Raw genomic sequence first — 16,082 nt, 5'->3', positions numbered from 1 at the left:
AATTAGTGATGTTGAGCAGCTTTTCATGTGCGTCTTGGCCATTTCTGCGACTTCTTTGAAGAAACGTCTATTTAGATCTTCTGCCCATTTTTGTATTGGGTTGTTTGTTTTATTAATATTAAGCTGCGTGAGCTGTTTATATATATTGGAGATTTAACCTTTGTCCATTGATTCGTTTGCGATCGTTTTCGCCCATTCTGAGGGTTGCCTTTTTCCATTCCCGTTTTTTTAACCCAAAAAGAAAGAAAGCAAAGGAAGCAGAACACTAATGTGCGTGAAATATGCCTCCTGAAACTGTCGTTTTGAAATATGGACGTCTTTTGAATTTTTTGGTCGATATATGACCCCAGGATTTGTTTTCAGGGCAGGTGTCATTTACAGGCCTGCAATGATTTTGAATATCCACTGACCATTAGCGCTGGGATTAAAGCTGCTGTTGTGTGAAACGGCCACAAGGTGGCAGCAGTTCTCCCTTACCAAATCTGGTTAATAGGGCAACAGAGCCTCAATGGAAGTCGTGTTCTAGATTGGAATTTAGAATGGAATGTGCCAGGAGAATGCCCATCAAGTTTGTCTCACTACTTCTTGTTCGTGTTTTTAATTTAATTTTTTATTTTTTATTACAGGAAGTTTGATGTCAACGTTTGGCTTGTTGTAGGTGTGCAAGATGTGGTTCTTTTACACATATACATATGTCTGTTCTTCCTGGGATCCTGTTCCCATGTACGTTATGACAGAATGTTGAGTAGTCTTCTCTTGGTATTCCATAGGTCTTTGGTGATTATATATTTCACCTGTGTTTGTATATGTCCGTTAACCCCAATATCGTAATGAATCCAATCCTCACACCTTTCCATTGGTGAACGATAAGTTTGTTTAATGAATCTGTGATTGCCCTTCTCCGTGGAAATATCTGTCCTGGTATCAATTTTTATGTAACACCTATAAGTGATATCCTACGATATGTGTCTTTCACTTTCTGACTTACTACAAGTCACGTGATTACCTCTAGACTCATCTACGGTGCTGCAAATGGCATTGTGTCCTTTTTCCGTTGGCTAAAATTCTGTCTTAGTGAGGTCCATTTTCTGCAATGTGATTCCCTGAGGGCTGAGGATTAGCTGACCTGGGCAGCCTGAACCTGCCAGCAAGCCCTCCCAGGTGTGCCTGGGTTGAGGTCAATATAAACAGCACTCCAGGCAGCAATAGCCCTTGCAGCTGTGCCTGACTCCGTATTCTCTGCCCCGTCAGCAGTCTCGGGGCTGTGCTGGTGGGAGGGTGGGAGGGTCCACGGCTTTGTTGATGGCCCGGTGTGAGTGGGGCTCTGCTGGACTTTCTGCAGTAGTTGCCAGGCTGCCACCTGTAAAGAAGAGGATGTGTCACCCAAAACTTCCACTGGAATTTCTCTCCGGGCTGAGGTGAGGAAGGAAAATAGGAGTGGGGACCGGGAGAGAAAGGGTATCTCAGGCAGGGAAATGGAAAGCTTCCAGAAGAGCGCCCGGGGCCAGGACCATCCTGGCTGGCCTGCAGGCAGCAAGTTAGCCTGCGTGCTGTCGCTGGTGTGGCTCCACGGCCCTTCCTCTAGGCTTTCAAGCCCTTGTACATATTCAGTTGTTTTACCTGGGAAGGTTGGGAAGAGTTCAGCAGCAGCTGGCCTGGGGCTCAGCTCACGTTTACTCACAGAGGCCTCGGCAAGGTCCCCCGGCTTTGCAATGAGGACACTCTTTGCGTGGGGGGGGGCGGGGCTGCTGGCTGTATGGGAGATGATTCCCCATCTCTGACCAATTTCAGAATTGTTTACCGCTGGAACAAGTGCCTTGGTAGGGTTTTCCTCTGTATAACTGTTAGGTTCAGATTTTTTTTTCTTTTTTCGTTCCAATTACATTTTGTTCCTGTTTTATGTATTTATAGATACAAGCATGGAAATAATTCATTCATATAAATACATCTGTGTGAATGGAAAGACTTTTTTCTGTTTTTTTTAAATTTTATTTTTAAAAATTTTGAAATTTAATTTTATTTATTTTTTTATACAGCAGGTTCTTATTAGTTATCTATTTTATGCATATACATGTATACAGGTCAATCCCAATCTCCCAACTCATCCCACCACCACCACCCCATGGCTTCCCCCACTTGGTGTCCATACGTTTGTTCTCTACCTCTGTGTCTCTATTTCTGCCCTGCAAACCAGTTCATCTGTACCATTTTTCTAGGTTCCACATATATGCATTAATATACAATATTTGTTTTTCTCTTTCTGACTTACTTCACTCTGTATGACAGTCTCTAGATCCATCGACTTCTCTACAAACGACCCAGTTTCATTCCTTTTTATGGCTGAGTAATATTCCATTTTATATATGTACCACTTCTTTATGCATTCGTCTGTCTGTGGGCATTTAGGTTGCTTCCATTACCTGGCTATTGTAAATAGTGCTGCAATGAACATTGTGGTGAATATGTGTTTTTGATTTATGGTTTTCTCTGGGTATATGCCCAGAATTGGGATTGCTGGATCCTATGGTAATTCTCTTTTTAGTTTTTTAAAGGAACCTCCATAGTGTTCTCCATAGTGACTGTATCAATTTACCTTCCCACCAATAGTGGAAGAGGGTTCCTTTTGTCCACACCCTCCCCAGAATTTGTTGTTTGTAGATTTTCTGATGATGCCGATTCTAAGAGGTGTGAGGTCATACCTCATTGTCGTTTGGATTTGCATTTCTCTAATAATTAGTGATGTTGAGCAGCTTTTCATGTGCGTCTTGGCCGTTTCTGTGACTTCTTTGAAGAAACGTCTATTTACATCTTCTGCCCATTTTTGTATTGGGTTGTTTGTTTTATTAATATTAAGCTGCGTGAGCTGTTTATATATATTGGAGATTAAACCTTTGTCCATTGATTCGTTTGCGATCGTTTTCGCCCATTCTGAGGGTTGCCTTTTTCCATTCCCGTTTTTTTAACCCAAAAAGAAAGAAAGCAAAGGAAGCAGAACACTAATGTGCGTGAAATATGCCTCTTGAAACTGTCGTTTTGAAATATGGATGTCTTTTGAATTGTTTGGTCGATATATGACCCCAGGATTTGTTTTCAGGGCAGGTGTCATTTACAGGCCTGCAATGATTTTGAATATCCACTGACCATTAGTGCTGGGATTAAAGCTGCTGTTGTGTGAAACGGCCACAAGGTGGCAGCAGTTCTCCCTTACCAAATCTGGTTACTAGGGCAACAGAGCCTCAATGGAAGTCGTGTTCTAGATTGGAATTTAGAATGGAATGTGCCAGGAGAATGCCCATCAAGTTTGTCTCACTACTTCTTGTTCGTGCTTTTAATTTAATTTTTTATTTTTTATTACAGGAAGTTTGATGTCAACGTTTGGCTTGTTGTAGGTGTGCCAGATGTGGTTCTTTTACACATATACATATGTCTGTTCTTCCTGGGATCCTGTTCCCATGTACGTTATGACAGAATGTTGAGTAGTCTTCTCTTAGTATTCCGTAGGTCTTTGGTGATTATATATTTCACCTGTGTTTGTATATGTCTGTTTACCCCAATATCGTAATGAATCCAATCCTCACACCTTTCCATTGGTGAACCATAAGTTTGTTTAATGAATCTGTGATTGCCCTTCTCCGTGGAAATATCTGCCCTGGTATCAATTTTTATGTAACACCTATAAGTGATATCCTACGATATGTGTCTTTCACTTTCTGACTTACTACAAGTCACGTGATTACCTCTAGACTCATCTACGGTGCTGCAAATGGCATTGTGTCCTATTTTCCCTTGTCTAAAATTCTGTCTTAGCGAGGTCCATTTTCTGCAATGTGATTCCCTGAGGGCTGAGGATTAGCTGACCTGGGCAGCCTGAACCTGCCGGCAAGCCCTCCACAGGTGTGCCTGGGTTGAGGTCAATATAAACAGCACTCCAGGCAGCAATAGACCCTGCAGCTGTGCCTGACTCCATATTCTCTGCCACATCAGTAGTCTCGGGGCTGTGCTGGTGGGAGGGAGGGAGGGTCCATGGCTTTGTTGATGGCCCGGTGTGAGTGGGGCTCTGCTGGACTTTCTGCAGTAGTTGCCAGGCTGCCACCTGTAAAGAAGAGGATGTGTCACCCATAACTTCCACTGGAATTTCTCTCCGGGCTGAGGTGAGGAAGGAAAAAAAGGAGTGGGGCCCGGGACAGGAGGGGTATCTCAGGCAGGAAATGGAAAGCTTCCAGAAGAGCGCCCGGGTCCAGGACCATCCTGGCTGGCCTGCAGGCAGCAAGTTGGCCTGCGTGCTGTCGCTGGTGTGGCTCCACGGCCCTTCCTCTAGGCTTTCAAGCCCTTGTACATATTCAGGTGTTTTACCTGGGAAGGTTGGGAAGAGTTCAGCAGCATCTGGCCTGGGGCTCAGCTCACGTTTACTCACAGAGGCCTCGGCAATGTCCCCCGGCTTTGCAATGAGGACACTCCTTGTGTCGTGGGGGCGGGGCTGTTGGCTGTATGGGAGATGATTCCCCATCTCTGACCAATTTCAGAATTGTTTACCGCTGGAGCATTTGCCTTGGTAGGGTTTTCCTATGTATAACTGTTAGGTTGAGGTTTTTTTTTCATTTTTCGTTCCAATTACATTTTGTTCCTGTTTTATGTATTTATAGATATAAGCATGGAAATCATTCATTCATATAAATACATCTGTGTGAATGGAAGAACTTTTTTCTGGTTTATTTTTAAATTTTATTTTTAAAAATTTTGAAATTTAAATTTATTTATTGTTTTATACAGCAGGTTCTTATTAGTTATCTATTTTATGCATATACATGTATACAGGTCAATCCCAATCTCCCAACTCATCCCACCACCACCACCCCATGGCTTCCCCCACTTGGTGTCCATACGTTTGTTCTCTACCTCTGTGTCTCTATTTCTGCCCTGCAAACCAGTTCATCTGTACCATTTTTCTAGGTTCCACATATATGCATTAATATACAATATTTGTTTTTCTCTTTCTGACTTACTTCACTCTGTATGACAGTCTCTAGATCCTTCGACTTCTCTACAAATGACCCAGGTTCATTCCTTTTTATGGCTGAGTAATATTCCATTTTATATATGTACCACTACTTTATCCATTCGTCTGTCTGTGGGCATTTAGGTTGCTTCCATTACCTGGCTATTGTAAATAGTGCTGCAATGAACATTGTGGTGAATGTGTCTTTTTGATTTATGGTTTTCTCTGGGTATATGCCCAGAATTGGGATTGCTGGATCCTATGGTAATTCTCTTTTTAGTTTTTTAAAGGAACCTCCATAGTGTTCTCCATAGTGACTGTATCAATTTACCTTCCCACCAATAGTGAAAGAGGGATCCTTTTGTCCACACCCTCCCCAGAATTTGTTGTTTGTAGATTTTCTGATGATGCCAATTCTAAGAGGTGTGAGGTCATACCTCATTGTCGTTTGGATTTGCATTTCTCTAATAATTAGTGATGTTGAGCAGCTTTTCATGTGCGTCTTGGCCATTTCTGCGACTTCTTTGAAGAAACGTCTATTTAGATCTTCTGCCCATTTTTGTATTGGGTTGTTTGTTTTATTAATATTAAGCTGCGTGAGCTGTTTATATATATTGGAGATTAAACCTTTGTCCATTGATTCGTTTGCGATCGTTTTCGCCCATTCTGAGGGTTGCCTTTTTCCATTCCCTTTTTTTTAACCCAAAAAGAAAGAAAGCAAAGGAAGCAGAACACTAATGTGCGTGAAATATGCCTCTTGAAACTGTCGTTTTGAAATATGGACGTCTTTTGAATTGTTTGGTCGATATATGACCCCAGGATTTGTTTTCAGGGCAGGTGTCATTTACAGGCCTGCAATGATTTTGAATATCCACTGACCATTAGCGCTGGGATTAAAGCTGCTGTTGTGTGAAACGGCCACAAGGTGGCAGCAGTTCTCCCTTACCAAATCTGGTTAATAGGGCAACAGAGCCTCAATGGAAGTCGTGTTCTAGATTGGAATTTAGAATGGAATGTGCCAGGAGAATGCCCATCAAGTTTGTCTCACTACTTCTTGTTCGTGTTTTTAATTTAATTTTTTATTTTTTATTACAGCAAGTTTGATGTCAACGTTTGGCTTGTTGTAGGTGTGCCAGATGTGGTTCTTTTACACATATACATATGTCTGTTCTTCCTGGGATCCTGTTCCCATGTACGTTATGACAGAATGTTGAGTAGTCTTCTCTTGGTGTTCAATAGGTCTTTGGTGATTATATATTTCACCTGTGTTTGTATATGTCCGTTAACCCCAATATCGTAATGAATCCAATCCTCACACCTTTCCATTGGTGAACCATAAGTTTTTTTAATGAATCTGTGATTGCCCTTCTCCGTGGAAATATCTGTCCTGGTATCAATTTTTAGGTAACACCTATAAGTGATATCCTACGATATGTGTCTTTCACTTTCTGACTTACTACAAGTCACGTGATTACCTCTAGACTCATCTACGGTGATGCAAATGGCATTGTGTCCTTTTTTCCCTTGGCTAAATTTCTGTCTTAGCGAGGTCCATTTTCTGCAATGTGATTCCCTGAGGGCTGAGGATTAGCTGACCTGGGCAGCCTGAACCTGCCGGCAAGCCCTCCCCAGGTGTGCCTGGGTTGAGGTCAATATAAACAGCACTCCAGGCAGCAATAGCCCCTGCAGCTGTGCCTGACTCCATATTCTCTGCCCCGTCAGCAGTCTCGGGGCTGTGCTGGTGGGAGGGTGGGAGGGTCCACGGCTTTGTTGATGGCCCGGTGTGAGTGGGGCTCTGCTGGACTTTCTGCAGTAGTTGCCAGGCTGCCACCTGTAAAGAAGAGGATGTGTCACCCATAACTTCCACTGGAATTTCTCTCCGGGCTGAGGTGAGGAAGGAAAAAAAGGAGTGTGGGCCGGGACAGGAGGGGTATCTCAGGCAGGGAAATGGAATGCTTCCAGAAGAGCGCCCGGGGCCAGGACCATCCTGGCTGGCCTGCAGGCAGCAAGTTGGCCTGCGTGCTGTCGCTGGTGTGGCTCCACGGCCCTTCCTCTAGGCTTTCAAGCCATTGTATATATTCAGGTGTTTTACCTGGGAAGGTTGGGAAGAGTTCAGCAGCAGCTAGCCTGGGGCTCAGCTCACGTTTACTCACAGAGGCCTCGGCAAGGTCCCCCGGGTTTGCAATGAGGAAACTCCTTGCGTGGGGGGGGCGGGGCTGCTGGCTGTATGGGAGATGATTCCCCACCTCTGACCAATTTCAGAATTGTTTACCGCTGGAGCAAGTGCCTTGGTAGGGTTTTCCTCTGTATAACTGTTAGGTTCAGGTTTTTTTTTTCTTTTTTCGTTCCAATTACATTTTGTCCCTGTTTTATGTATTTAGAGATATAAGCATGGAAATAATTCATTCATATAAATACATCTGTGTGAATGGAAGAACTTTTTTCTGTTTTTTTTAAATTTTATTTTTTAAAATTTTGAAATTTAATTTTATTTATTTTTTTATACAGCAGGTTCTTATTAGTTATCTATTTTATGCATATGCATGTATACAGGTCAATCCCAATCTCCCAACTCATCCCACCACCACCACCCCATGGCTTCCCCCACTTGGTGTCCATACGTTTGTTCTCTACCTCTGTGTCTCTATTTCTGCCTTGCAAACCAGTTCATCTGTACCATTTTTCTAGGTTCCACATATATGCATTAATATACAATATTTGTTTTTCTCTTTCTGACTTACTTCACTCTGTATGACAGTCTCTAGATCCTTCGACTTCTCTACAAATGACCCAGGTTCATTCCTTTTTATGGCTGAGTAATATTCCATTTTATATATGTACCACTACTTTATCCATTCGTCTGTCTGTGGGCATTTAGGTTGCTTCCATTACCTGGCTATTGTAAATAGTGCTGCAATGAACATTGTGGTGAATGTGTCTTTTTGATTTATGGTTTTCTCTGGGTATATGCCCAGAAGTGGGATTGCTGGATCCTATGGTAATTCTCTTTTTAGTTTTTTAAAGGAACCTCCATAGTGTTCTCCATAGTGACTGTATCAATTTACCTTCCCACCAATAGTGGAAGAGGGTTCCTTTTGTCCACACCCTCCCCAGAATTTGTTGTTTGTAGCTTTTCTGATGATGCCGATTCTAAGAGGTGTGAGGTCATACCTCATTGTCGTTTGCATTTGCATTTCTCTAATAATTAGTGATGTTGAGCAGCTTTTCATGTGCGTCTTGGCCATTTCTGCGACTTCTTTGAAGAAACGTCTATTTAGATCTTCTGCCCATTTTTGTATTGGGTTGTTTGTTTTATTAATATTAAGCTGCGTGAGCTGTTTATATATATTGGAGATTAAACCTTTGTCCATTGATTCGTTTGCGATCGTTTTCGCCCATTCTGAGGGTTGCCTTTTTCCATTCCCGTTTTTTTAACCCAAAAAGAAAGAAAGCAAAGGAAGCAGAACACTAATGTGCGTGAAATATGCCTCTTGAAACTGTCGTTTTGAAATATGGTAGTCTTTTGAATTTTTTGGTCGATATATGACCCCAGGATTTGTTTTCAGGGCAGGTGTCATTTACAGGCCTGCAATGATTTTGAATATCCACTGACCATTAGTGCTGGGATTAAAGCTGCTGTTGTGTGAAACGGCCACAAGGTGGCAGCAGTTCTCCCTTACCAAATCTGGTTAATAGGGCAACAGAGCCTCAATGGAAGTCATGTTCTAGATTGGAATTTAGAATGGAATGTGCCAGGAGAATGCCCATCAAGTTTGTCTCACTACTTCTTGTTCGTGTTTTTAATTTAATTTTTTATTTTTTATTACAGCAAGTTTGATGTCAACGTTTGGCTTGTTGTAGGTGTGCCAGATGTGGTTCTTTTACACATATACATATGTCTGTTCTTCCTGGGATCCTGTTCCCATGTACGTTATGACAGAATGTTGAGTAGTCTTCTCTTGGTGTTCCATAGGTCTTTGGTGATTATATATTTCACCTGTGTTTGTATATGTCCGTTAACCCCAATATCGTAATGAATCCAATCCTCACACCTTTCCATTGGTGAACCATAAGTTTATTTAATGAATCTGTGATTGACCTTCTCCGTGGAAATATCTGCCCTGATATCAATTTTTATGTAACACCTATAAGTGATATCCTACGATATGTGTCTTTCACTTTCTGACTTACTACAAGTCACGTGATTACCTCTAGACTCATCTACGGTGCTGCAAATGGCATTGTGTCCTATTTTCCCTTGTCTAAAATTCTGTCTTAGCGAGGTCCATTTTCTGCAATGTGATTCCCTGAGGGCTGAGGATTAGCTGACCTGGGCAGCCTGAACCTGCCGGCAAGCCCTCCACAGGTGTGCCTGGGTTGAGGTCAATATAAACAGCACTCCAGGCAGCAATAGACCCTGAAGCTGTGCCTGACTCCATATTCTCTGCCACATCAGCAGTCTCGGGGCTGTGCTGGTGGGAGGGTGGGAGGGTCCATGGCTTTGTTGATGGCCCGGTGTGAGTGGGGCTCTGCTGGACTTTCTGCAGTAGTTGCCAGGCTGCCACCTGTAAAGAAGAGGATGTGTCACCCATAACTTCCACTGGAATTTCTCTCCGGGCTGAGGTGAGGAAGGAAAAAAAGGAGTGGGGGCCGGGACAGGAGGGGTATCTCAGGCAGGAAATGGAAAGCTTCCAGAAGAGCGCCCGGGTCCAGGACCATCCTGGCTGGCCTGCAGGCAGCAAGTTGGCCTGCGTGCTGTCGCTGGTGTGGCTCCACGGCCCTTCCTCTAGGCTTTCAAGCCCTTGTACATATTCAGGTGTTTTACCTGGGAAGGTTGGGAAGAGTTCAGCAGCATCTGGCCTGGGGCTCAGCTCACGTTTACTCACAGAGGCCTCGGCAATGTCCCCCGGCTTTGCAATGAGGACACTCCTTGTGTCGTGGGGGCGGGGCTGTTGGCTGTATGGGAGATGATTCCCCATCTCTGACCAATTTCAGAATTGTTTACCGCTGGAGCATTTGCCTTGGTAGGGTTTTCCTATGTATAACTGTTAGGTTCAGGTTTTTTTTTCTTTTTTCGTTCCAATTACATTTTGTTCCTGTTTTATGTATTTATAGATATAAGCATGGAAATAATTTATTCATATAAATACATCTGTGTGAATGGAAGAACTTTTTTCTGGTTTATTTTTAAATTTTATTTTTAAAAATTTTGAAATTTAATTTTATTTATTTTTTTGTACAGCAGGTTCTTATTAGTTATCTATTTTATGCATATACATGTATACAGGTCAATCCCAATCTCCCAACTCATCCCACCACCACCACCCCATGGCTTCCCCCACTTGGTGTCCATACGTTTGTTCTCTACCTCTGTGTCTCTATTTCTGCCCTGCAAACCAGTTCATCTGTACCATTTTTCTAGGTTCCACATATATGCATTAATATACAATATTTGTTTTTCTCTTTCTGACTTACTTCACTCTGTATGACAGTCTCTAGATCCATCGATTTCTCTACAAACGACCCAGTTTCATTCCTTTTTATGGCTGAGTAATATTCCATTTTATATATGTACCACTTCTTTATCCACTCGTCTGTCTGTCGGCATTTATGTTGCTTCCATTACCTGGCTATTGTAAATAGTGCTGCAATGAACATTGTGGTGAATGTGTCTTTTCGATTTATGGTTTTCTCTGGGTATATGCCCAGAATTGGGATTGCTGGATCCTATGGTAATTCTCTTTTTAGTTTTTTAAAGGAACCTCCATAGTGTTCTCCATAGTGACTGTATCAATTTACCTTCCCACCAATAGTGGAAGAGGGTTCCTTTTGTCCACACCCTCCCCAGAATTTGTTGTTTGTAGATTTTCTGATGATGCCGATTCTAAGAGGTGTGAGGTCATACCTCATTGTCGTTTGCATTTGCATTTCTCTAATAATTAGTGATGTTGAGCAGCTTTTCATGTGCGTCTTGGCCATTTCTGCGACTTCTTTGAAGAAACGTCTATTTAGATCTTCTGCCCATTTTTGTATTGGGTTGTTTGTTTTATTAATATTAAGCTGCGTGAGCTGTTTATATATATTGGAGATTAAACCTTTGTCCATTGATTCGTTTGCGATCGTTTTCGCCCATTCTGAGGGTTGCCTTTTTCCATTCCCGTTTTTTTAACCCAAAAAGAAAGAAAGCAAAGGAAGGAGAACACTAATGTGCGTGAAATATGCCTCTTGAAACTGTCGTTTTGAAATATGGACGTCTTTTGAATTTTTTGGTCGATATATGACCCGAGGATTTGTTTTCAGGGCAGGTGTCATTTACAGGCCTGCAATGATTTTGAATATCCACTGACCATTAGCGCTGGGATTAAAGCTGCAGTTGTGTGAAACGGCCACAAGGTGGCAGCAGTTCTCCCTTACCAAATCTGGTTAATAGGGCAACAGAGCCTCAATGGAAGTCATGTTCTAGATTGGAATTTAGAATGGAATGTGCCAGGAGAATGCCCATCAAGTTTGTCTCACTACTTCTTGTTCGTGTTTTTAATTTAATTTTTTATTTTTTATTACAGCAAGTTTGATGTCAACGTTTGGCTTGTTGTAGGTGTGCCAGATGTGGTTCTTTTACACATATACATATGTCTGTTCTTCCTGGGATCCTGTTCCCATGTACGTTATGACAGAATGTTGAGTAGTCTTCTCTTGGTGTTCCATAGGTCTTTGGTGATTATATATTTCACCTGTGTTTGTATATGTCCGTTAACCCCAATATCGTAATGAATCCAATCCTCACACCTTTCCATTGGTGAACCATAAGTTTATTTAATGAATCTGTGATTGACCTTCTCCGTGGAAATATCTGCCCTGATATCAATTTTTATGTAACACCTATAAGTGATATCCTACGATATGTGTCTTTCACTTTCTGACTTACTACAAGTCACGTGATTACCTCTAGACTCATCTACGGTGCTGCAAATGGCATTGTGTCCTATTTTCCCTTGTCTAAAATTCTGTCTTAGCGAGGTCCATTTTCTGCAATGTGATTCCCTGAGGGCTGAGGATTAGCTGACCTGGGCAGCCTGAACCTGCCGGCAAGCCCTCCACAGGTGTGCCTGGGTTGAGGTCAATATAAACAGCACTCCAGGCAGCAATAGACCCTGAAGCTGTGCCTGACTCCATATTCTCTGCCACATCAGCAGTCTCGGGGCTGTGCTGGTGGGAGGGTGGGAGGGTCCATGGCTTTGTTGATGGCCCGGTGTGAGTGGGGCTCTGCTGGACTTTCTGCAGTAGTTGCCAGGCTGCCACCTGTAAAGAAGAGGATGTGTCACCCATAACTTCCACTGGAATTTCTCTCCGGGCTGAGGTGAGGAAGGAAAAAAAGGAGTGGGGGCCGGGACAGGAGGGGTATCTCAGGCAGGAAATGGAAAGCTTCCAGAAGAGCGCCCGGGTCCAGGACCATCCTGGCTGGCCTGCAGGCAGCAAGTTGGCCTGCGTGCTGTCGCTGGTGTGGCTCCACGGCCCTTCCTCTAGGCTTTCAAGCCCTTGTACATATTCAGGTGTTTTACCTGGGAAGGTTGGGAAGAGTTCAGCAGCATCTGGCCTGGGGCTCAGCTCACGTTTACTCACAGAGGCCTCGGCAATGTCCCCCGGCTTTGCAATGAGGACACTCCTTGTGTCGTGGGGGCGGGGCTGTTGGCTGTATGGGAGATGATTCCCCATCTCTGACCAATTTCAGAATTGTTTACCGCTGGAGCATTTGCCTTGGTAGGGTTTTCCTATGTATAACTGTTAGGTTCAGGTTTTTTTTTCTTTTTTCGTTCCAATTACATTTTGTTCCTGTTTTATGTATTTATAGATATAAGCATGGAAATAATTTATTCATATAAATACATCTGTGTGAATGGAAGAACTTTTTTCTGGTTTATTTTTAAATTTTATTTTTAAAAATTTTGAAATTTAATTTTATTTATTTTTTTGTACAGCAGGTTCTTATTAGTTATCTATTTTATGCATATACATGTATACAGGTCAATCCCAATCTCCCAACTCATCCCACCACCACCACCCCATGGCTTCCCCCACTTGGTGTCCATACGTTTGTTCTCTACCTCTGTGTCTCTATTTCTGCCCTGCAAACCAGTTCATCTGTACCATTTTTCTAGGTTCCACATATATGCATTAATATACAATATTTGTTTTTCTCTTTCTGACTTACTTCACTCTGTATGACAGTCTCTAGATCCATCGATTTCTCTACAAACGACCCAGTTTCATTCCTTTTTATGGCTGAGTAATATTCCATTTTATATATGTACCACTTCTTTATCCACTCGTCTGTCTGTCGGCATTTATGTTGCTTCCATTACCTGGCTATTGTAAATAGTGCTGCAATGAACATTGTGGTGAATGTGTCTTTTCGATTTATGGTTTTCTCTGGGTATATGCCCAGAATTGGGATTGCTGGATCCTATGGTAATTCTCTTTTTAGTTTTTTAAAGGAACCTCCATAGTGTTCTCCATAGTGACTGTATCAATTTACCTTCCCACCAATAGTGGAAGAGGGTTCCTTTTGTCCACACCCTCCCCAGAATTTGTTGTTTGTAGATTTTCTGATGATGCCGATTCTAAGAGGTGTGAGGTCATACCTCATTGTCGTTTGCATTTGCATTTCTCTAATAATTAGTGATGTTGAGCAGCTTTTCATGTGCGTCTTGGCCATTTCTGCGACTTCTTTGAAGAAACGTCTATTTAGATCTTCTGCCCATTTTTGTATTGGGTTGTTTGTTTTATTAATATTAAGCTGCGTGAGCTGTTTATATATATTGGAGATTAAACCTTTGTCCATTGATTCGTTTGCGATCGTTTTCGCCCATTCTGAGGGTTGCCTTTTTCCATTCCCTTTTTTTTAACCCAAAAAGAAAGAAAGCAAAGGAAGCAGAACACTAATGTGCGTGAAATATGCCTCTTGAAACTGTCGTTTTGAAATATGGACGTCTTTTGAATTTTTTGGTCGATATATGACCCGAGGATTTGTTTTCAGGGCAGGTGTCATTTACAGGCCTGCAATGATTTTGAATATCCACTGACCATTAGCGCTGGGATTAAAGCTGCTGTTGTGTGAAACGGCCACAAGGTGGCAGCAGTTCTCCCTTACCAAATCTGGTTAATAGGGCAACAGAGCCTCAATGGAAGTCGTGTTCTAGATTGGAATTTAGAATGGAATGTGCCAGGAGAATGCCCATCAAGTTTGTCTCACTACTTCTTGTTCGTGTTTTTAATTTAATTTTTTATTTTTTATTACAGGAAGTTTGATGTCAACGTTTGGCTTGTTGTAGGTGTGCAAGATGTGGTTCTTTTACACATATACATATGTCTGTTCTTCCTGGGATCCTGTTCCCATGTACGTTATGACAGAATGTTGAGTAGTCTTCTCTTGGTATTCCATAGGTCTTTGGTGATTATATATTTCACCTGTGTTTGTATATGTCCGTTAACCCCAATATCGTAATGAATCCAATCCTCACACCTTTCCATTGGTGAACGATAAGTTTGTTTAATGAATCTGTGATTGCCCTTCTCCGTGGAAATATCTGTCCTGGTATCAATTTTTATGTAACACCTATAAGTGATATCCTACGATATGTGTCTTTCACTTTCTGACTTACTACAAGTCACGTGATTACCTCTAGACTCATCTACGGTGCTGCAAATGGCATTGTGTCCTTTTTCCCTTGGCTAAAATTCTGTCTTAGTGAGGTCCATTTTCTGCAATGTGATTCCCTGAGGGCTGAGGATTAGCTGACCTGGGCAGCCTGAACCTGCCAGCAAGCCCTCCCAGGTGTGCCTGGGTTGAGGTCAATATAAACAGCACTCCAGGCAGCAATAGCCCTTGCAGCTGTGCCTGACTCCGTATTCTCTGCCCCGTCAGCAGTCTCGGGGCTGTGCTGGTGGGAGGGTGGGAGGGTCCACAGCTTTGTTGATGGCCCGGTGTGAGTGGGGCTCTGCTGGACTTTCTGCAGTAGTTGCCAGGCTGCCACCTGTAAAGAAGAGGATGTGTCACCCATAACTTCCACTGGAATTTCTCTCCGGGCTGAGGTGAGGAAGGAAAATAGGAGTGGGGGCCGGGAGAGAAAGGGTATCTCAGGCAGGGAAATGGAAAGCTTCCAGAAGAGCGCCCGGGGCCAGGACCATCCTGGCTGGCCTGCAGGCAGCAAGTTGGCCTGCGTGCTGTCGCTGGTGTGGCTCCACGGCCCTTCCTCTAGGCTTTCAAGCCCTTGTACATATTCAGTTGTTTTACCTGGGAAGGTTGGGAAGAGTTCAGCAGCAGCTGGCCTGGGGCTCAGCTCACGTTTACTCACAGAGGCCTCGGCAAGGTCCCCCGGCTTTGCAATGAGGACACTCTTTGCGTGGGGGGGGCGGGGCTGCTGGCTGTATGGGAGATGATTCCCCATCTCTGACCAATTTCAGAATTGTTTACCGCTGGAACAAGTGCCTTGGTAGGGTTTTCCTCTGTATAACTGTTAGGTTCAGATTTTTTTTTCTTTTTTCGTTCCAATTACATTTTGTTCCTGTTTTATGTATTTATAGATACAAGCATGGAAATAATTCATTCATATAAATACATCTGTGTGAATGGAAAAACTTTATTCTGTTTTTTTTAAATTTTATTTTTAAAAATTTTGAAATTTAATTTTATTTATTTTTTTATACAGCAGGTTCTTATTAGTTATCTATTTTATGCATATACATGTATACAGGTCAATCCCAATCTCCCAACTCATCCCACCACCACCACCCCATGGCTTCCCCCACTTGGTGTCCATACGTTTGTTCTCTACCTCTGTGTCTCTATTTCTGCCCTGCAAACCAGTTCATCTGTACCATTTTTCTAGGTTCCACATATATGCATTAATATACAATATTTGTTTTTCTCTTTCTGACTTACTTCACTCTGTATGACAGTCTCTAGATCCATCGACTTCTCTACAAACGACCCAGTTTCATTCCTTTTTATGGCTGAGTAATATTCCATTTTATATATGTACCACTTCTTTATGCATTCGTCTGTCTGTGGGCATTTAGGTTGCTTCCA

This window comes from Mesoplodon densirostris, chromosome 7 (assembly GCF_025265405.1).
Source record: "Mesoplodon densirostris isolate mMesDen1 chromosome 7, mMesDen1 primary haplotype, whole genome shotgun sequence".
Classification (NCBI taxonomy): Eukaryota; Metazoa; Chordata; class Mammalia; order Artiodactyla; family Ziphiidae; genus Mesoplodon; species Mesoplodon densirostris.
Note: the sequence above shows the minus strand (reverse complement) of the source record.